Source organism: Monodon monoceros, unplaced genomic scaffold (genome assembly GCF_005190385.1).
Source record: "Monodon monoceros isolate NGI ecotype Baffin Bay Population unplaced genomic scaffold, NGI_Narwhal_1 Super_Scaffold_11, whole genome shotgun sequence".
NCBI lineage: Eukaryota > Metazoa > Chordata > Mammalia > Artiodactyla > Monodontidae > Monodon > Monodon monoceros.
Window position 1 is genome coordinate 105,669,423 of NW_021703767.1, and position 24,735 is coordinate 105,694,157.

A 24,735-nucleotide genomic window follows, 5' to 3' on the forward strand; every position below is an offset into this window, starting at 1 on the left:
TAGGCGAATTCTATCAAACATTTAGAGAAGAGCTAACACCTATCCTTCTCAAACTCTTCCAAAATATAGCAGAGGGAGGAACACTCCCAAATTCCTTCTACGAGGCCACCAGCACCTTGATACCAAAACCAGACAAGGATGTTACAAAGAAAGAAAACTACAGGCCAATATCACTGATGAACATAGATGCAAAAATCCTCAACAAAATACTAGCAAACAGAATCCAACAGCACATTAAAAGGATCATACACCATGATCAAGTGGAGTTTATTCCAGGAATGCAAGGATTCTTCAATATACACAAATCTATCAATGTGATAAACCATATTAACAAATTGAAGGAGAAAAACCATATAATCATCTCAATAGATGCAGAGAAAGCTTTAGACAAAATTCAACACCCATTTATGATAAAAACCCTGCAGAAAGTAGGCATAGAGGGAACTTTCCTCAACATAATAAAGGCCATATATGACAAGCCCACAGCCAACATCATCCTCAATGGTGAAAAACTGAAAGCATTTCCACTAAGATCAGGAACAAGACAAGGTTGCCCACTCTCACCACTCTGATTCAACATAGTTTTGGAAGTTTTAGCCACAGCAATCAGAGAAGAAAGGAAATAAAAGGAATCCAAATCGGAAAAGAAGAAGTAAAGCTGTCACTATTTGCAGGTGACATGATACTATACATAGAGACTCCTAAAGATGCTACCAGAAAACTGCTAGAGCTAATCAATGAATTTGGTAAAGTAGTAGGATACAAAATTAATACACAGAAATCTCTGGCATTCCTATATACTAATGATGAAAAATCTGAAAGTGAAATCATGAAAACACTCCCATTTACCATTGCAACAAAAAGAACAAAATATCTAGGTATAAACCTACCTAAGGAGACAAAAGACCTGTATGCAGAAAATTATAAGACACTGATGAAAGAAATTAAAGATGATACAAACAGATGGAGAGATATACCATGTTCTTGGATTGGAAGAATCAACATTGTGAAAATGACTCTATGACCCAAAGCCATCTATAGATTCAATGCAATCCCTATCAAACTACCACTGGCATTTTTCACAGAACTAGAACAAAAATTTCACAATTTGTATGGAAACACAAAAGACCCCGAATAGCCAAAGCAATCTTGAGAACGAAAAACGGAGCTGGAGGAATGAAGCTCCCTGACTTCAGACTATACTACAAAGCTACAGTAATCAAGACAGTATGGTACTGGCACAAAAACAGAAAGATAGATCAATGGAACAGGAAAGAAAGCCCAGAGATAAACCCACGCACATATGGTCACCTTATCTTTGATAAAGGAGGCAGGAATGTACAGTGGAGAAAGGACAGCCTCTTCAATAAGTGGTGCTGGGAAAACTGGACAGGTACATGTAAAAGTATGAGATTTGATCACTCCCTAACACCATACACAAAAATAAGCTCAAAATGGATTAAAGACCTAAATGTAAGGCCAGAAACTATCAAACTCTTAGAGGAAAACATAGGCAGAACACTCTATGACATAAATCATAGCAAGATCCTTTCTGACCCACCTCCTAGAGTAATGGAAATAAAAACAAAACTAAACAAATGGGACCTCATGAAACTTCAAAGCTTTTGCACAGAAAAGGAAACCATAAACAAGACCAAAAGACAACCCTCAGAATGGGAGAAAATATTTGCAAATGAAGCAACTGACAAAGGATTAATCTCCAAAATTTACAAGCAGCTCATGCAGCTCAATAACAAAAAAACAAACAACCCAATCCAAAAATGCGCAGAAGACCTAAATAGACATTTCTCCAAAGAAGATATACAGACTGCCAACAAACACATGAAAGAATGCTCAACATCATTAATCATTAGAGAAATGCAAATCAAAACTACAATGAGATATCATCTCACACCAGTCAGAATGGCCATCATCAAAAAATCTAGAAACAATAAATGCTGGAGAGGGTGTGGAGAAAAGGGAACACTCTTGCACTGCTGGGGGGAATGTGAATTGGTTCAGCCACTATGGAGAATAGTATGGAGGTTCCTTAAGAAACTACAAATAGAACTACCATATGACCCAGCAATCCCACTACTGGGCATATACCCTGAGAAAACCAAAATTCAAAAAGAGTCATGTACCAAAATGTTCATTGCAGCTCTGTTTACAATAGCCCGGAGATGGAAACAACCTAAGTGCCCATCATCGGATGAATGGATAAAGAAGATGTGGCACATATATACAATGGAATATTACTCAGTCATAAAAAGAAACGAAATTGACCTATTTTTAATGAGGTGGATAGACCTAGAGTCTGTCATACTGAGTGAAGTAAGTCAGAAAGAAAAAGACAAATACGGTATGCTAACACATATATATGGAATTTAAGAAAAAAAAATGTCATGAAAAACCTAGGGGTAAGACAGGAATAAAGACACAGACCTACTGGAGAACAGACTTGAGGATATGGGGAGGGGGAAGGGTGAGCTGTGACGGGGCGAGAGAGAGGCATGGACATATATACACTAACAAACGTAAGGTAGATAGCTAGTGGGAAGCAGCCGCATGGCACAGGGATATCGGCTCGGTGCTTTGTGACCACCTGGAGGGGTGGGATAGGGAGGGTGGGAGACGCAAGAAGGAAGAGATATAGGAACATATGTATATGTATAACTGATTCACTTTGTTATAAAGCAGAAACTAATACACCATTGTAAAGCAATTATACCCCAATAAAGATGTTAAAAAAAAAAACATTTAAAGTATGCAAAACTGCCAACCAATGAGAAAATGGCAGAGTACTATATATTAAAAAGATTTTAAATGTTCATACCCTTTGACATAGGATTTTCATTTCAAGAATCTAGCCTAAAATAATCATTTAAGATTCAAAGATCTATGTACAAAGATGTTTGTCACAGTGCTATCTATAAAAGCAAATGATTGAAAAATGATTGAAAGCAATATTCCAGTAAATTTCTAACAGGAGAATAATTAAGTTTATTTCAATACATTGATATAGTAAAGTATTATGTAGCTATTGAAAATGCTTACCAAAAAAATTAATGACATTGAAAATTATTCAAATTATCCTGCTAAGTGAAAATGCAGGGTACAAATTTAGATCATACTTTAGATTTGATATATGTGAAATACATACTATAATATGGATGCACAGAACAAAGATATGAAGAAACCACCCCAAAATGTTACAACAGTATATTCTTCCAGCAATGGCAGCAAGAGGAGATAGGTGTACATCTGGACAAAGTGACCAAAGAGCACTGGGAAATAATTAACGGCAGATGACAACCTGAGATGTATTTACTGAAGCAAACTGCTACTTCATCAAATAAGAATGGCATGTTTTGTTTTTCTTGCTTGGGAACGTTACATCCCACCCGGCTTAAATGGCAAAAATCCACAGCTTGAGCACCAGAGGTAGTAGACTTGGTTCACAGCAGTAGCAGAACAACTAGACCTTTAATGGGGAAATTTTGGAAGTCAGGGAGCCATATAAAGTTGAGATTATAAATTGTCTATATGCTCCTAGCTGTCTACTAAATTATGCATGTGTGCAGAAAATCTCAGAGAACACAGTGAAGACTGAAACCGTGGGACACTTATAAATTTGCTCCACCTTGTAATGTATTCCTCATCTATATACATCCCAGCCATAATGTGGAAGCCTTAGTGCCCTGAGGCATCATTCACTGACCACTAAACTACATCAGGCACAGAAGCCATGCTAAGCAGACAACACCAACAAACACACAAAAACTGAGCTAAGACACCAGCAGTTGAACACTGCAAAGGCAACAAATTTCACGGATTGTGAATCTAGGAAAGATAACTGCTTCCTAAAACAAAACCCCAAAAACCCGCAAAAGAAAAAAACCAGAATCTAGAGCCACAACAACATGTTATCCACAAGTCCAATTTGCAAGCAAAATTTACCAGACACTAAAAAAAAAAAAAGTATGAAAGTATGAACACATATTCAAGAAAAAAGAGTGGTTAATAGAAAATAACTCGAAATTGGCCCAGATGTTTGATTTAACAAGTAAAGATTTCAAGGAAGCTGCTATAATTCATTCAAAGAATTAAAGGAAAATATGCTAAGAAGGACTAAACAAATAGGGAATCTCAATGGAGAACTTTGAAACTATAAAGAAACAACCAAATGGAAGTTCCACATTTGACAAATACAATAACTAAAGTGGAACCCCCCCACCCCCACCTCAGAAAAAACCTTCATATCACTAGATGGGTTTATTAATAGACTGATATGGCAGAAGAAAGAATCAGTGCATATAAAGACATATCAATAAAAATTATCCAAAGCAAGAAAAACAAAAAGAAAAAATACTGGAGGTAAATGAACAGGGCCTTGGTGAGCTGAGGGACAATATCAAACATCCTAACATAAATATCCTAGAAGGAGAAAAGAGAGAGAAAGAAAGAGGCAGAAAAAATATTTGAAGAAATAATGACCAAAAAGTACCAAATTTGGTGGAAAACTTTAACACTTCAACAAAACTCAATGGTTCCCAAGTGGACAAAAGCAAAAAGAACCAAACTTACACGCACCATGGTCAAGCTCCTAAAAGCCAACGGCAAAGACAAAATCTTGAAAGCAGCAAGAAAAAACACCACAACACATCAAGGAAAAAATACGATTAACAGCAACTTTTCATCAGAAACAATGCAGACTAGAAGGCAATGGTGATGGCATATTTAAAGGGCTAGTGAAAAATACTTGTCAATCAAGAATTCAATATCCAACAAAAATAAAGACAAAATAAAAATATTCACAGATAAACAAAAACTGAGCTAAGTCATTGCTACTGGACCTGCCCTAATAAGAAATACTGAAGGAAGTCCTTCTGGATAACAGAAATTAATGATAACTCAGAACTCAGAATAGGAAGGAATGAAGAGCAATGGAAAGAGTAAATATGTGAGTAAATATGAGAGATATTTTTTACTTTCCCTCAATTTTTTAAAAAGACATATACTTGCTGAAAGCAAAGATTCTAACACTATTGTTGAGTCCACAGAGTATATAGATGTAATATATACTATAGCAATAGTACAAAGGAGAGGAAAATGGAGGTAAACTGGAAAATGAAGGTAAACTGGTATATTTTATTGGAAGTAAATCAGTATTAATTTGAAGTAGATTGTAATAAATTAAAGATGCATACTGTAATCCCTAGAGAAACTTAAATATATTTTCTACAGTGTCCTTGAAAACTTATATGATCAGAATATCACTTAAATACCACAGTATAAATACATACTGCTTAAAAACAAACAAAAAACAGAAAGAAGTGCACCAAAATAGTAACAGCCCTGCATCAAAACAGAAGCATTATAAGTGACCTTTTCCTTTTCTTTGTTGTTTCTGAACTGCATATGAAGCGATTACAATATTTTAAAATGGAATATTCCAATAAAATTTAAACCATACAAAATATACCATAATAAATATACCAAAAAGCTCAAGAGATACTAAAGACATTTTTAATATGGGCATCAGGCATGGGCATCAGAGAGTTTATAAGCCTCTTGAAATAATATGCACTTATATTTTGCTGGACAGGGAAGCTATAGTTTTTATCAGATTCCCAAAGGGATCCATATGTCCAAAAAAGTTAAGAACCAGTGTTCTAAAGTATTAATAAATGGCTTGCCAAATCCCATTCATTTGGACTGTGGATTCTGAAGCATCCTTATATAATTATTGCCTTTTGAAATGAAAATTCACTAATGTAAGTTAGTTCACAGCTCTTTAATTTGCCTTTATTCTTATTTCAGAAGCTCAGGTCTGGGTGATAGGAAGAAAGAGGGTAAGGAGAATATTCTATGGGCTGCAAAAGCAGAAAATAGCAAGGTGATTGTATAAACTGGAAGTCCCCTACTGCTGAAGCAAGGTATTCAGCTATGTAATTTTTGCTTTTATTTTTCTACATAAGTCTTCATGAAAGGGCCTATGAGTTTATGATATTTTAAAGATTTCTTAGGAAATTTAATGTTCAGGCAGGTTGGGAATTACTGCTCTGAATTAACAGTGAAGTCCTGAGGCTAAGTTGGTTTGTGATCATTTCTGTATTCCTATCACCCAAAGCAGTACCTAGAACAGAGAAGAGTTTTAATAAACAATTTGTTGAATAAATAAATGAGTCTTCTTTTTCATAGTACATGGATAAAAACTAAAGTCAGACAGTATAGAATTACCATTTATAATATACATAAATACTGAGATAAGAACATGCCTACACTTCTTAGATAATAAGTTACTGGTTATATTAGAAAATTTGTGTTTGGATTATTAGTGCTGAAGTATTCCATATCTCTGCCCCTGATATCCTTTCTGTCCTCACTGGTCAAGTAAAAATAGCTTCCCATTCACATTATTCCCTAAGGAAAACAGATCTTAGTCCTTGAGTCAGCCGTACCTCTTGGGGTCTTGAGTGACTACATCAAGAGACAATTACCTAGACCTAGACAAACTTAGTGTTGTTTCTCTTTCCAAACAAGAGGAAAGAAATCATTATCTATGAAAATAGCAACAATCCCATTTTAGGTCACTTCTAAATCCAAAGCAAATCTTCCCACAGAGTTGCTTAAAAAGTATTAAAATTCTTGCCTTTTAAAACTATAAACTTAAACATACAAAGATCATAGATTAAAGTTAAAAGGTACCTTTAACATGATATTCAGACAAGGTTATCTGATCAGGCGATTCACAGAATAGAGAAACCATTCCTTGAAAACCCAGCAACCCATTTACTCTATTCCATCCTGAACATGCAAAGGGTCACAATCCTGTGGGAAGAGACGTTTCAAGCACTACATATATGCATGCTAGTAGTGGACCTTATTAGTAAACCCATTTTATTATAAAATTCATTTCAAAATTTGTAATTATTAACAATGATAATTATACAACAACATAAAACTAACTGCATGGAGAAAAAAGCTTGAGACAGAGTATGTTTTTAATGATTAAGTATAGTAGAACACTATCCTGATTAGAAATGTAACACAAAATGTGGTATTTTGGTCCACTCAATAGTTTACTCACCAAAACACACTATAAATGTAGAGGATGGCTCACAATGGACTAAAACTGAGTTAGACTCATACATCTCAGGGTTTGCCAGGTCAACCTTGGAGTGGGTCTATCAGAAATCTAGTGTTTGACCAAGAAGTAGCTTGCAAAAGAAGTCACTCCTCAGGGAGATGTGAGCTAAAGTAGATAAGCTGAACCTCCTAACAATGTTTTAGCCGTCAGATTTGGTGATTTCCAAGTTCAGAATATGTATCCATCACTCTAATTTCTCTTCGATCCAGGCTTCTGCCCCAGCCCCTCCTCTACCTTGGGTCTTATTTATGGGTCCTAGGACAACAGAGGGGTGGGAATAAAAACTCAAAGTTACTTTCACTATAATCTTCTTTAAAACACTCGAGGCATTCATGCTAAGGTACTCCCTGCCCTTAACAGAATGTAGTATAAAAAGGGAGACAGGCAGCCTTCCTAAGCTGTGACAGAGGCTCATGCAGGAAGATCAATCACATGGCCTGGCACACAGGGAAATACCTTCCTCATGTGGTGATGCCTAGTGGGATCAGCAGTAGAACAGGGCAGAGGAGAGTCAAAGTAGAGAGGGATTTAAAAATAAGAGGTGAGAGTCGTCGTGTTTTTTTTTTTTTTTTAACTTTTCAAATCACCTATGTTGTTTATGAACACATGAGGCAATTCTCCTCAAAACTGCCACAGACACTTGGGGGACATTGATATCCCCCTTAACTAGAAGGACAAAAGTCAGTAAAGCACCTTTTGCAAAAAGAATTTTGGTTTTATTTGAACATTGCCTTTTAGAATGGTTCAGATTAAAAAGTAGGAAAAAATTGGGAATACAGAAATACTTTGGTATACCCACAATGCTCAAATACCACCCATGTCTCTGTGTGTTGCTAGGAGGCTGTCAGATGGTAACATCTCAGTGGATTCATAGCTCTATCATAACCTCTAAAGCAGAGTTCCACCTGGAGTCCAAGAAGCTTGAGAGTCCTTGAATATGTTCTAAGAGGATCCCTATGAGAATGTTTTTTTTGAGAATTCTAAAATACGGTTTTGGTGTTACACTAAAAACTACTAATATAAGCATATGAGTACCCCACTTATCATCAAGCAATTCAATGCAATTTCAATGCCAGGGTTCATGTTTATGTTCATAATCAAGTTTGGTGCCATGTGATCTCAAGTCCTGGTGTTTGCTTTTAATGTGTCTGTAAGCATGTCTAACTGCTGCTAAGGAGGCCTGTCCGAATGTCAAATGACAACAATGGCCTCCCATCCACTGCTCTACTCATGTTAAATTTTCTGGCAGTTATAAAGACAAAATGACTCTTATTGCAGTTATAATTTGCAACTAAGACGCTTTCACAAAATAATAAGTCTTTAATTTCTCAAGTTATATAGTAAATTGAGACTCTGTCATTTTTATGAAGGTAAATCAAAGTACTATTTGATTTAGTACCAGAAGTATTATTCTGGGCTAATGAGAAAAAACTGGACTTATGTCAAGGCTTTGTTTGCATCAAGAGCAGGCCAAACAATGTCATTCTGGTAAAAAGTGAGGGATTCTGCAGCAGACTGAACAGAGAGAAGTGGAGGGAGAATGAGGCATATCACAAGAAACAGAGTAGGGTAGTACAGACAGGGCAAAGTCAAAAAACCTGAGCTACAGCATCCCTTTCTGTACTCATCATTTGAGCTGATGTTCTGCTAGTCTCTGCTTATACCACTTGCAATGACTATAACTGCAATGAGATAGAGGTAAACTATTTTTGTTAAATAGATCTTTAAAATTTTTTTCAGTATTTTATTACTTTTGGTTGTATTATTATTACTAGATCACCAAAACAATGGCTCAGTGATTAAAATAAGCTTATTTATCAAAATAGAAAAATTAAAATAATTATAATAATATAAATCTCAAAATCATCCAGGAAACACAGAAACATAAAACATGCAAGTAAATCTATTAATAATCCAAACATTAGAAATTCAGTGTAAGTAAAACAGTATCATCTATGTTAAATTGAGATAATTCATTTAAGTTATATTGGTTAAATCCTATTTTCATTGATTTTGAAATTTTATTTTTAATTTGTAAACTTAGCTAGTGAATTTGTATTAATACATAAATTTGAGAGGTAACTAAGTATACTAAAAGCACAGGCTCTGGACCCTAGACTGCCTGGGTTTAAATCCCAGATCTGACATTTATTACCTGTGGGGTCTTGAAGGAGTCATTTAGCCTATCTGTGCCTCAGTTTCCTTATCTATAAAATGGAGATAATAATATTACCAAAAAAAAATCCTACCGTAATGTCGTAAGTGGGATTAAAAAAAAAAAAAAAAAGTATGAGCTCTGGAGCCAGACTGCCTGGGTTTTATAACTCAATTTCTCTTCTCCTGGGGTATATTACTGCAGGATTTTATTGTGCCTACTTCATTGGGTTATTGTAAAGATGAGATGAATGTCTGTGTGTGTGTGCATATCTATCTACCTACCCATCTATCCAAAATGCCTAGTACCTAGCATGTGTTACCTAATATTATTGTTACTATAATTTCATTTTTAATATTAGTTTTATGGTTTTACAGTTATATAAACACTACACCTGTAAGGAATTTAAACCTGGTTATATATATATGTATTAAGCAATATTATGATATAGAATCAAAGTGTATTAGGTGGGTGGGGGGACAGGAATTTTTTTCTCTTCAAAGAGTGTCCGTATGACTAAAATTCAAGAAACTATTTTTAAAATTATATCTCCACCATACTGTTTATCTTAAACTATGTTTTAACCATAGTGAAAATGTTATTTCTGAAACTTTTAAGAGCAATGGTAATCTGGCAACACAACAAGGCTCACTAATATTTTGGTGGCCTATTCTCACCTCAAATCATCTTTGTCTATTTACGAAACACTGTAGCAACCATGCATGCCCACAGCATGGCAGCTACTAGTCAGGCAACTGCTTGACATCAGCCAAAATCAAGTGTGGTTTTATTTCTACTGATTAAATTTAAATGTTAGATGAGTGAATAAAGTAAAAACACCAACAACAAACAATTTTTTCATTTTTCAATAATGTACCATAAATTACTCAGAACAAATAGAACCACCACCTTTCACAAAAGGGCTGTGGCAGGCATCTTTTCATACCATTAAAAGACAATCATCCATGGTTTAGAGGCTTTTTGTTTGGAGATTCTTTTTTTTTTTATACTTTAAAAGTATTTGGAAACAAAATACTATCTGAATCACAGAGTATTAGTCTGTTTTTAAAGAAGGATAAGAGTGAGTGTTCATTTGTATTTTGGCTTAAATGGTCTTTTTATATCAAACACTAATAGGCATCTTAGTTTCTTTAGGAATGAGCTCACATATAAATAAATAAAAGAATGAACTGATGGTACATATTCTGTTACTACATCAGGACCCAATATTTTCTTTTGCCGGGATACATAATTAAAATTTGTCTTTGCCATACGTGTGGTGGTTAGTTTTTTTCTTGTACAAATTCACGAGAAATTTTTTCATAGATGTGCTTTCCCTAAAAATGTTTGATTAGTGCTCTATGCTACATCCTGGATACTGGATACAATTTGGATAATTGCCAATAGATGGCACTGTTCGCACTAGGTAGCCAAAACCTCAGAAAGGTCTCTTTACAGGCACAAATTAAGACCAAATATCTGCTCAAATCAGTGAATCTGAATTTTTCATGATGGAGAACATATATTGAAATAAATTAAATATTTAAAAATTTACACTTAATAGTTTCAGAATATGGAGACCAATTTAAGGCAAACCATTTATTTCTTCACCTAAAAATATTTATTGAGTACCTACTATCACTAGGCACTAGAGATATAACAATGATTAAGATATTTCCTGGTCTTAAGTAATCAAACAATAATGTAATAAATAAAACTAATAATGGAGATATGCACTGAGAAGCACAGGGGCTCATTCTGGGGATGGAATGGATAAGTGAAAGATATTTGCAAAAATGATGCCTGAGCTGGTTCCTAAGGATGGGAGTGGGGGGGCAGTGTCTGTCAAGTACATTCACATTTTAAACAAAGGGAAAAGGAACAGCAAGAACAGGAAGGAAAGAAATGGTATAAAAGTATAGTGTGGAAAGGATGAATCAGAACGTGGCAAGATATAAACCTGGAAGAAGAGCCCTGCATCACTCAAAGGGTCTCTTATCTTAAGAAATTTGGACTTCAATCTTCATATGATAGCGGTCCACTGAAGGAGTAATGGGGATTGGCACAGTCAGATTTATATTCTGGAGAGACCACTGTAGGAACTATGTAAAAATGAATTTGAATGGGATCAGATTGGAGGTGGGAATCCAACACAGCTGTGGTAGTCCAGGCAGCAAGCAATGATCCCTGAACCAGAGCAGTGTCAATAAAGAATAGAGAGGAAGACACAGTTTTAAGAAATGTTTAAAGGCTATGTTTTAGCAGGATATGTTTAAACGGATGTGGGAAATGAAGGAGACGAAATCAAGGATGACAATCAAGACGATATATTTCACAGGTCCTTTTGAAATGCCACAGATTACTTTTTACTGATTCACCATTTTTCATTGTTTTTTAATATAAAGTATAAGTTGTTGACCTGCTCTTATTCATCCAGTCTTTACCTGCTGTAGCATCCTGTACTTTACCTTCAAAACACTTATCAGAATTTGTAAGAATTAGCATAAAATATGCTTATTATGTATTTGTTTGTCATCTCTTCTATTTATTAGATTATACTGCATGAGGACAAGTCATCTCTCCAGGTCTAGATCACTATTCCATGCCTAGCACCTAGTCTGGTAGGTAGCTGATGCTCAACAAATATTTGTTGAAGAAACACATATTTCTGAATTTCCAAGCTCTACTCACATTCTGCTTGGCTGATTACTTTCCATCAGGATCAAACACTACTTTAGGCCCCATTTAGTAAAGCATATCCACAAGAGATGCAGCCTGTTTATTGAGTACGTTAGCTTTTTTCAGTGACAGCTTTTCTCACCAGGGCACGAATGAGCCTTTCAACATGTCAAGTTAGAAGCTATTTTCCAGTGTAATAGGCGCTCTCTGGTCAGGTCAGTTTTCTTCAACACGGACAACTAAAACACCTCTCTACAGAAACAATAAGTTTCCTCCTTCACTTTCTGAGTCTTCCCAGGGCTTCTACCACGTCTCTTTGCATCTCCTTTTTTCATGGATATTAATTTATTCAAAAGGTTTAATCTTCTCTTCTCAAGGCTATCTTAAGATACCACAGTGTTTGGTCAATTCTCTACAGTTTAACTGTCCCTTAAAAATTTTTTTCCCTACTTTCACATTGCATAATATTACTTACAGCATGTGTGTGGTGGGAGAGGGGAAGGCAGGGTGCTGCATTTTTTAAAACATACCCAGGTTTTCTAATGATTTTTCTCTGTCAGTTTCCTTGGAATTTCAAGGAAAAAAAATGAATGTAGACTAAAGGAAATAAACAGATTTATTTTAATAAACCTGAACATAAAAATCTGAAAAATTAGATAGACCTTCTACTCATAATAAATATTTAAAGAATAAGCTGTTCCAGAGCATTGATTTTAAAAATATTTTAGCACTTACTTTGTACTAATATGGTAAGATATGCATATAATAATAATAATAATAATATATGCAATGTATTACTACTATTAGAGAGGTAAATTGGTACAGTAGTTCAGTGCCATGAAAGATTAATTTTTACTGGATATATATGAATTACTTTATAGAAGAAACTGAATTTAAGCTGGTCTTTGAAGAGAAAGTGGTAGTATGTAGCCATGTCAAAATGTAATTTATATTTTTCAATAACAAAAATACTGCAAAAAATGAAGTCCCCAATAACAACCAGAAGACATGTAATATTAGGCAGTATACCTTTTTAACTTTAATATAAAACATCAAGTCAAAAAAAAGAGCAAAACCAGCAAACAAACAAAACCTACCACGTCAAAACAGTCACAATACCATAAATGGGTATATAGTTAAGTGTTATTAGGTTACCTACTTAGAAAGACATATATGTTCTGAATTGGATTAAATGATTCCAAAGCATTACTGCCTCTAAATAATAGACTATCAGTGGCTGATAAAGCAAGAACTTGTATTTTAATAAATCCCACTTCTGTCATTGCAGAGTTTCTTTAGGAATATATACTTATATAGAAACTTTGCAAACCAAGGAGGTAGATTAACATAAACCTTTTATAAATTGTAATAAAGGTAGAAGGAGAGAAAAAAGGAATAAATTACACTGAAGTAGCATTAAAAGCAGATGTTCAAAGAAAATTCAGTGTAAACTTTGCCATATAAAATGAGCACTATGTATCCGTGGATAACAACTTATTAGACAACATTTTAGCAATTATCTTTTAAGAGACTTCATAATTTTTTCACTATATCCCTTTACACGTAATGTTTACATAACATTCTTTAAATGAAAACCAGGTGTTCATCAAACAATGAGTACTGACTTGGTGTTATTTTAATACATATTTTTTAAAAGTTGCTTCTCTAAATTTATCAACTCTCAGAATATACTGTGCTTAACTTTAGAATAAATCTGAATATATAGTTATGGAGATAAAGATAACAAACTTACATTACTATTTACAGTTACTACTGATCACAAACCTCTTAAAAGGTAATGCACAAGAACTGTGTAACTTCGGTCTTGGGCAAAACCAAGTAAAAAGAATTAATTTTTAAGTAAACCAGTTAAAGAAATGGAACCTGGGTTTATTGTGGTATGGACAAGTTTATGATTAAAATTGGCTTATTACACTGAAATTCTTATTTTGCTAAGACATAAAAGACCTCCCCCCCAAAAATAAAAACTTCAAAAAAACCCCACCTATACCGACTCTCACTTCAAGGACCTCAGTAAGATAGTACGGCAGAGACAAATATTACAAGAAAAAACAAGATCAGTTATTCTCCTAATTAAGGAAAATATTCTAAACTTTCCCCAGGAAATAATAAGGTCTTTTAAAATATAATGGGGGTATTTGTAAATTATTATAAGCCTATCTTACCTACCATATTAGTATAAATTCCTTAAGGATAGACCTATTTTTGTATCTTTATAGTACCTCACCACCAAGCATATGTGTTGTGCAAACCATATACTAAAATTATTTTAATCTACTGGGTAAATATTTTAAATGCTCCAAAATAGCTTATTTTTAATGGCATTCTAACCAAAGGTATATTCTAAATAAACTTAATAGTAACCTTGCTACAACTGACACAAAGATGTTTAAATAAAGCCAGGGAGGTCATTTCCAGAAACGGGCAGAAGAAAGGTTATATGATTGCTTTAGATTAAAGCTTTCTTTGCATATCATATATTCAGGGAGCTATTTAATAAACAGTTTTGACAATATACAAATAAAATTTTGAATTACTGAAAACTTTACTGGGAGGAAGGTACATCTTGTACATAATTATTTATAAGAGTGTATCAGTATAAAATCTAGGAATATATTTGTAATCCATTTATGACAGCACAAATAGAATATACTAAATATTGCATGTATTTAAATAAATTTATGCTGAACTCTAGCTAGCCTTCTGTCATTTCCATCACTAAGATTCCATTTTTTAAATAGTTATTAAATGTTTTCAAAATATTAAATACTAAAGTTACTTTTAGAATTCAGTGACAGAAAATCAGACCAATAATTTAAAAACTTAGTTTCATAATGAAATAGTTATTAATTTAATTTTGAGTACTTGAAAATATGCTTAAAACTTGAAGGTTTATAAAAGCAGATACCACATAAAGATCCCTTAAATATATTTTTTCACAATATGCACAAAAACAGAATATGAAATCAGAAACATTTTACACATTCTCATACTTCAGAGAGCGCTAACAGCATTTTACTAGTCGAAAGCACTTTATCTTCATGTCTCTATAAGGCAGAGTTGGTGCATAATAATGTAATTTATATTGCCTAAATGTTATTTTGGGAGCATTGCATCATTTCTCAAACTTCATGACCTTTACAATTTTCTAAACTTTTATTTCCCTCATTATTCTGAACAGATTTCATTACATATTTTGAATGTAAACAACCCTGAATAATGATGGGGACCATTACGTATGTACAGCTCTGACAATTGTGCATGAAGCTGAGATGGAAACCCAGTGCATTAATTTACCTCTCATCTTCGGTAACTGCACTCCCATAAAAAGTTTTATACTCAACTCACATAAATCATGTAGAAGAAAAATGAGAAAATCTGGTGGCTAACTCATCTTCCACCATTCTGCGAAAATGAAATTCACTGAAATACCTATCAAAACTGCAATCATCAAGAGATAATGTCTTCTTAGGTCTATCTGCACTTTCCGATTTAATTTCCCCCATGCCCTTGACATCCACAGATACCATTAAGATTAAGCGCATATAGTAACTGAGCAGTTTTCAGATTTTGATATATGGGGCCTAGGCACTAAATGTAATATCATCATTTGAAAATTAATGCAATGTTTCTTTTGTTAGTTTTTTGACTCGGAAAGCAGGATGAATACTTTGGTTTCTCTCAAGTAATTTCCCCATCAGAATGACATGCAATTATGAACAGATATGCACCTGGTCAGAGGTCAGTCAAATTACTACATCATTTAATGAGTAGCGAGATCAAAATGTAGCACACTGTTGCTGCCGAGAGACGCCTTGCAGCCTGCTACATCAAATATGATGGAATCATTAGAGTAATAAGCATGAAAATCTGTTTGCAGATTAACCTGTGGTTTCATGCTGCTTTCATCTAATGGGGCACTGTGGAAATCTTGTCAGCTTTTCATCAGCTACGATCAAATTACTGAAATTGCGTACAAACCACTGGTGCAATTGGAAACAACATCTACAAGTACGATTTCTTTATGATGATGCCAAAGAAAATAACGGACTTTATTTTTTACAATTTTATTTACTGTTCAGTATCTGATCATTCAGGTAATCTGTGTACAACAGTTAAAAATGTATGCACATACCAGACTCATTTACATATCAACAAAACAATAGTCAATCTAAATTATGGAACAAATATCATCATTAACTACAGAGTAAAATGTAAAGCATTTCAGCCAGAACATAAAAATGGCTGTAGTTCACAGAAATTTCAACCCAAATATTTATCCACTTAGAAATGTAAAGCTATCTTTTAATTAAAACTGAAACTTGTTATTAAATTAAAAGATTCCACTAAAAAACAATGTGAATCTTCTGTTAAATCTGCTTGGCAGATAAATGGTGATCTGTTATATTACTTCTGTATGTTTAAAATTTCATAATTAAAAATTTAGAAATTAAGAAGAAATTTATAAGTAAAATAAATAGAAAGTTTATACTTTAGTTCTCCCCTCTTCAAAAATAAAACTCAGAAGACAAAAATGAAATTAAATTACTGGAACAAGTTTATCTGCAACAATTCCCTTGTATGTTTTTTATACTAGCAGTGCCCTTTAAATTTTAATTTTCTAAGCTAATATTATTATATTCTTCTTAGCGTAAATATTAAACTTTTTTTAACAAATAAAGTAATATTAATATGACCTCCGACCCAAAAATGAATTTGAATAAAATTTATTTATGTATACATAATTTTAAAGACACAAAATTGTTTGATTCTCTAGTGTAACAATACGCAGCTTAGTACATTTTGATAATCTCCATTATACGCAGCCCAGTACATTTTGATAATCTCCATTAAATTAGTAATCTAAAGTAGTAACTTAAGGATACAACACTTTATATGCTAAGCATACAAAGTTTTTTCTTTCTAGAATCATGTATTTTAGGCTAGAAAGAACCTTAGAAAACATCTTGTTCATATTCCTTACTTTAAATAGGACCAAACTGAATCCTCTACAGGGCTTAGAGCCAGTTCACTCAGTCCTAACCCAGTGCTTTTCCAGCACTCTGCCACCTTTCCAAACAAAAACAAAAACAAAAACTACTAAGGAAAAGTAATTTTTTTCCTGGGCAGTAATATTCATATGTGCTCACTTAAAAAACAGTATCTATCCAGATCATGGAGAGAAGTCACTAATGATTTCTACTGTACACTCAAGCTTTCAGCATCCGGTTTTTACCATTCACTCAGTGGGCACAAAAGACTTTAAAAGTAAACTGAATCCCTCTCACCTTTAAAAAAAATAATTGGGATAACTTTCCCAAACAATATATCAATGCACTTTTCTTTCAATTTCGTAACAATTCAATAAAAACGTACTCAGTATATGCAAGGAGAACAAAGCTGAATATTCAGTCAAAAGACAGAGTCAACAAATAAATTATAGTATATGATAAATACCAAGATTGAAGATTGCAATAAATGTCACGCAGAGTTATGCTAAAATTTCAATTAAAAAAATACTAGTCTATAATAAACCTGAAACACATATAAAGATGTCACATGTTCCTTTTCTAATCTAATTATCTTTACTTATTTGTTTTTTGCAAATATCAAATAGATTTTTTTAAATAAAGTAACCCATTCCTTCCTCTATTGATAACTGTAAATTTCATCATAAGCCCATTCTTTCATATACTATAATCAAGGTAATCAAAAGTGGAACTAAAACTAAATCTGCACTGACTCCTTAAAATGCAAATTTTATAGTCCTCAAACTTCCCCTATGAATACATTAAATAAAATGCTAATAGTATTAACTTCCAATATTTTGATATTTCTAGCAAAAACCAGATTTATGTGTGTAGATATGTACACTGTATCCAGCACTGAACAAATAAAAAGCTCAAGTTGTAAAATATCATACATAGTACGAGTCTATTTTATAAAAAAACAAAAAGCTAAGTATAATTATATATGTATATGTACATCTGGGAATAGAGCAAGGTACAGTAAGAAGGGTACTAAACTATTAACACTGGATTGGTGGCAGATAGAAGATATATTCTTTTTTTTTCTTTATATGCCTATCAGTTTTTGACCCATTATAATAAACATGTATTATGTTATAACTTTTAAAAGTATGTAATAATTTTTTTAAAGGGGAGAGGATGTGAGCAAAGGACAAAATTTTCTCACAGCTTACTGTGAGTATATTAGAATTGAGGTATTGTTTTTAGCAATCTGAAGTTACTTACGTAACTAGAACTGATAAGATTTTTTTCTTTTTCTGTGAAATAAATGATACATTTGTAGAAAGTCTATGCTTCTACAAATTTTCACACGCTATTTCAACAGCCTATGAAGAGAAAAATGAAAGAAGTGAAACAGAGAGGTTGTGTGCATTGCTGGAGGTCACACCATAAAATCATGTTCTCCCAGCTCCTCATGCTGTGCTTTTCCTAAAGTAAACAGACTATGTATGTTAAAGTTAAATACAGATGCTATGAATCTGTGATAAATGGTAATGAGTGTGGCCAAAGATACCCACTGTGGCAAAGGCATTCTCCATCTTAACTCCTAATGCTTTGATGGAAAAAATAAAAAGAAACCCTGTTACCTCTGCTGCTATTTCTCTCTCTGCAGTTACAGACCTTAGATCCTGAGAAAAGCATGAAATAACTACCAGGTACCTTGTGGGGTCCTATGCAATGAAGCAAAACCTATGGTATCCTGAACTAGAATATAAAAAATATCCGAATACAATATTCAGTTACTCTCATGGTTTTGAGAAGGCCTGACTATCAGACTCTTGAATAATGGGAAGTGGGGGTTATTTAATGCACTTAGAATATTTGGTTTTACTTTATAAAGCTTTAATAAGCACATGTGCATAAAAGTCAGACAATAAATTTTATCTAGGTTAAACATAAATCTGAGACTATTAGTAATATCATGAAAATTACATGACATATTGTCTTTTTTTTTTTTTTTAAGCTAACTGGCCACCATTTTCTACCAAGACCACCGTGTCTTAAAAAAGCAACAACAACTGACAGATCTTTCTTTGGAAGAGAGGGGAGGGAGAAAGGGTAGAAAAAGGGCCCAAGTTCCTGCTGTTTGATTGACTAGATAATATTTATTAATCATTTACTGAAGAAGCAAATTTTAATAAACTTGTAACTGATCAAAATGTTTCAGAGAAATGCATCACTGACAAGGTACTGTTTCTGACTGAAATGTGAGCCGGTTCCCAGATTTAGGACTTGTAAACTGCCTAAGAAATCAAGGCAGTAACACGATATTAATATTTAATCCACATTAAAGGTATTTTAATTTGCATACATTCATAGGACACACTTGTTTTTTAAAAGGAAAGAGAGAAAAATTTATAGAATTGATCTTCCAGAAAGAAGAAAAACTTCATGCTATTTTATCTCACGATCACAGTTTAAGGAAAGTGTCGGTTTTAATATGCACATTTACCCTAAACCTGAAATATATATCAGCTTAGGTTAAAAAAAAAAAAATTAAAATGCTGGGAGGAGAGGAATCTATTACATTGAAGCCCCTAAATAGTATATGAGATAATAGTTTTCATCAGTGTTTAATAAATATATAGAGTGTATGAGAAACATCAGTGTATTGTGAGATAACTATGTTCTCAAACTCATTTAGAGAAATGTCAAAAATATTTTTTTGGGAACACAGTGGTGAAACATTAAAATAAGATAGGTATTTTAAAACGTAACAGACAAAGGATGAGTGACTTTAGAATAGGGTTCATAACCTCTGTTTGAGAATAGGGTTCAAAACCTCTGCATGCATCCTCAAAAGTATAACAATAATACATAACCTGTATTTACGCTTGCATTAAATAAAATCTTTAGTCTGTGAACTGAAATACAGCTGTTTTATTTTCAAGTTCTACACAAAATAGCCTAAAACAGAGAGAAAAGGGCTTTTATTAGAATGTAGTATTATTGATGAGCATGTAATAGCAAGAGCCCGCCTACATTTCTGGCAAGCAGCAACTATATTCTACAAACCACTGATGGGCTAAACAAGCTATTAATGACAGTTGCTTTTCAACATTTAAAATGGTCAGACTGTGTTGCCTGACCACAAGGACAAGTAGGTCATCACTCTCAAATGTTATACAATATAAGAAACATAAATGAGACCTCTGTGGGGAGAAAAAACCCACAGGTATGGCTCCAGAGTTCTTTGGCTATTCAACTATTAATAGAAAGCAAATCCCACTTAAAGTTGTAAATACTTGTAACCCATTTTACTAAAAGATTTATCATCACTTATTTAACTTTCCACCTACAGCTGAACAAGGTATTATTAGTCCTAGTGTCCAGCTCCAGCCCTGAAATATACAACTTAATATCCAGAACCCAAATAAAGAAAAAAAAAAAATTAGCCCTTTGCTACTCTCACAGAGTAAGATGATGAAATTTTTCACCCTGTATAAACCTGTGGAGTGTCTGTCTCCCTGGGTTTATGAATGCCCAACTAATCATTCATAGGTTGCAGAATCATACTCAATGAGTATATGGGGGAACATCTAGATTTTTCTTCAGATTCAGAGGGCCTTGTTCATTGGACACATGTCTTTCAAGTCAATGCCTTTCAATGTACTTTTCTTTCTGGTGGTCACTGGACCAGCGGCATTAGCCTCACTTGGTAGCTTGCTAAATGTAGAATCTCAAGTCCCACTCCAGACCCAGAGTTTAAACAATATCCCCAGGAGGTTCATATGCACATTAAAGATGGTGAAGCACTGACCTAGAACATGTCCCCCCACCCAAACCCACCTCCAGTTATTTGACTTTTCAGAAAAGAGAACAAGGGAAGTTTAGAAATATCATACTGATCAGGATAATTCACTTCATTCCCTGCTGGGCATGGCACAGCAGTCCTTTCAAGCCAGAAACAACCCACAAAACTATTTTGACCTAAAAAAAATGACAACTTTTCATATAGCTCAACCTAATATATTCAGATCTCAATCCCTCTCCCAAGAGGAAAGGATAGCATTATTTTTATAGATTGCTAATAAAACAATCATAGCTATATTATAATCAAATGGCAAGGTTCTATCTCCTGTACACTTTCATAATTTAACAATAAAAATGCATGTTAATGTCACCTACTTGACTGTATTAAAAACACTCTAAAAAGTAAATCTTTTAACCCCCTATTACATAGTTCAATAAGGGTTACTACTCATTATATTATCCAGAATTTAAAAACATAGGATGGCAGAAAAATATAGTCAGCTACCTTTTATATACAGAGAACTTAAGAGTCAATTTTCCACACGCTAGGACATCTTTAATAAAAAAAAAGTCAGGAGCAACATCACCATCTAATAACCACCCACCTCCACTCCTTCAACCCTGCTGTGTTAACAGACATACACTGGAGTCACATCAGAAGGTCTTTAATTTGTATATGATTCTTCATCAAATAAAAAATACTATTTCCTTAAGTTCATTATAAAATCTAAGTACAACATTATAAGCAATGTTTCCACTCATTTTCTCTAAGCTTAAATAGATATGGACACTGAACTCTGAGATGTTTTGTATTCAATTCTGCTGATCATTCGGCAGGACCCTGTAGGAGGACTCCTGAGGATTCAAGGTCTATTCAACATTGATTTCTGACATTTTTCATTATGAATTTCTCATTCGAGGCAAAATTTTTCAAAGACATGCCACCCTGTGCCACCCCTGATAATGGCTGTAAGTTTAATACATAACTGGAAGTACAAACAAAAATCATCCACAGAAAAACAAAGTGCAACACTAAAATGCCAAAATAGTGAACAGCCTAGGATTTGGTGTTACCATAGCACCAGCTAGAGGAAAGGGGCTTGAAAAGGAGTGGGACCAGAAGAGGCAGCCTCAGGAAGCTGCTTCTGGGAGAAAATCAGGTAAACAGAATACATGTCAGTGACAAGAAAGAAAGTAGTAAGAAACAAACTGCTAAAGAGAAACAAGACATGTCAACCCCTTCCTCCCTGCCACCCCCATCATCATCTGTTAGAGAAATTACGCTTCGATGTACTGCAGAAGACGGCAACTCTTAAACTAGGAACCCTGTCTACAAAATGTCTAGGATTTCTAAAACGAAGGAAGGAAGGAAGGAAGGGAGGGAGAGAGGGAGGAAGGGAAGGAAGAAAAAGAAAGAAATCAAATCACCCTCATATAAAGCTACTATAAGAAGTAACTAGAAAACGCAAATTAAAACATTTCAGTAGATGAAAATTCTTCCCCTAAAACCAGCTACAAAGCACAAGACTCATTTGGACAAATAACAAAAAGAAAACCTAGAATCAGACATTCAAAAAATAAAAACAGAAATGGAAGGAAAAATATTTCAGGTATGGAAAATACATTATAAGGTGCACAAAGAAGAATAAATTTGAATGAAAATTTAATAAGAAATACTGAATAAAAGCAGGAAAACAATTCAGAGAATAAAGACAAAGTAAAATAGTAAAAAGAGTCAGAGAGAAAGGGACCGAAATAGAAGACAAGCAAAGAAAGATTATATATTGGAGTCACTAAAGAAGAAAATAAAACAATGGAACGGACTAATATTTAATTCTATAATCCATGAAAATTATTTCTGGAAATAAGAAAGCTTAAGTTTACATATGAAATTGCCCAGAAAAATTAGTCAGAAACAATCAACTTTGAGAATTATCCTAGTAAAAGCAAGATCAATGAAAAAATGGCAATGTCTCAAGGCAAAAAAAATCTAATTATTTATAAGGGTAAAAAAATAAGGCAATGGGCTTCCCTGGTGGCGCAGTGGTTGAGAGTCCACCTGCTGATGCAGGGGACACGGGTTCGTGACCCGGTCTGGGAAGATCCCACATGCCGCGGAGCGGCTGGGCCCGTGAGCCATGGCCGCTGAGCCTGCGTGTCTGGAGCCTGTGCTCCGCAACGGGAGAGGCCCCAACAGTGAGAGGCCCCTGTACTGCAAAAAAAATAAATAAATAAGGCTGGTACCAGAGACATCAAGAGCAGAATAGTATCTCAAGAAAGTCAAGGAAAAAACTGTAAGCGAAGGGTTTTATGTCCAGTCAAGCTGTCATTCAAGTCGCAAGACTCCAGAAAAACCGCTTGGAATGTACAAGATCTTGGAGAATAATGTACATAGGAGCCTTTCCTGAGGAATATACTAGTGGATGAGTTTTATACAAACAGGAGATAAATGGGGAAATATCAGCAAACAAACTGATGGCAAATATTTTATATATTTAATTTTAAAGGTGATTCTAAAACAACGTAAGCGTGGCTGGAAGAATAGTATGCAAACATTTTATATTCTAACAAAGTAGCAAAAAACACAGCAAGAAGAAATGGGAGGAAAAGGAAGAAAGGGAAAATACAACAGGAGCATTGTCTATAATGAAGGTAACAGGTGGGAGTCAAAGGATGTCATCTATAAGGTTAAACAGGAACAAGGGGGATTAAAACCATTATAAAAGGTATAAATACAAAGGTAACCACTAGAGCAAAAATGCAAACCTTCCTAAGTTTCATCATCATAATTACAATAGCTCTTCAGAGACAATTCTCCATAACATTCTGTACATCTTATATCAGCCATCAGCCTTTGTTCAGAACTATCTTTTCAAAGATGTTTGGTACAGCAAACAGTCTCTGGTATAGCAAAGATGTTCAGTATAGCAAACAGCAAGACAGAGACAGAATCTCCACCTGGGCCAGAAGGCATGTTTGTTACCTAACTAGGATAATAAAGATAATGTCTTTCTCTTGGGCAAAGTTTGGGCAGATTTTCTAACAGCTCCTTAAAGAACTAAATCTGGAGCCCCTCAGTGATGACACAAACCCACTGGGTATGCAGCATCACCCCATGGGACTTGGGGGTCAAGGGGAACCTATACAGCCAGGAAGTACGTGCTACTTTTTGTGCTGTTAGTAAGAAAATGCTTTGTCTCTGATGCAGGGAATCTTGTGTCTTCTGTCAGCATGTATGAAAGTGTAGCAGGCATGCAAGTTGGGCTAAAATCTTAATAAAGGAGACACAGCTAAATAGAGAAAGAAATATAGTAAATATAATGATACACACAGTAATTATGGAGTGATTTACAGGATATACTGATAAGTGAAAACAGCAAAATAGAAAGAAGTATACACAATATGCTTTAAAAAAATATATTTATTTGTTTATTTTTTGGCTGTGCTGCATGGCTTGCAGGATCTTAGTTCCCCAACCAGGGTTCAAACCCGGGCCCCTGGGAGTGGAGGCACAGAGTCCTAACCACTGTACCTCCAGGGAATTCCTTACAATATGCTTTTTATAAGAAACAGGAAATAGGAATACATACACATATGCATATACATATATATACACATAATTTTACAAAAAGCACAGGAAGGATAAACAAGAATTTAATAAAATATGCTACCTACAAGGAATAGAGAATAGCTAGAAAGGAAGGGAGTGACACCTCTCTGACGATACTACTGTGTATCATATTTTGACTTCTGGAAGCATGTTAACATTATAGATATTCAAACATAATTAAATCTACAAGAATGGGAACAAAGGCACCTAAAATTGAATGCAAATGGAAACAAATGAATGCCACTATATTTCAAAGGAATAAACTACACTCAAGGGGAAAAAAAACTACAAATAAATCTTGAAATCTTTTATTTAAGTTTATTTTCAAAATATA

At 34.2% G+C, this 24,735-nt stretch overlaps 1 protein-coding gene across 2 annotated transcripts in view; it reads right to left on the reverse strand.

The window, feature by feature from the left end:
• Positions 1-24,735, reverse strand: part of RSRC1 (arginine and serine rich coiled-coil 1) — a 452,043-nt gene that overhangs the window by 203,635 nt on the left and 223,673 nt on the right. The gene's annotated exons all lie outside the window — the stretch shown is intronic.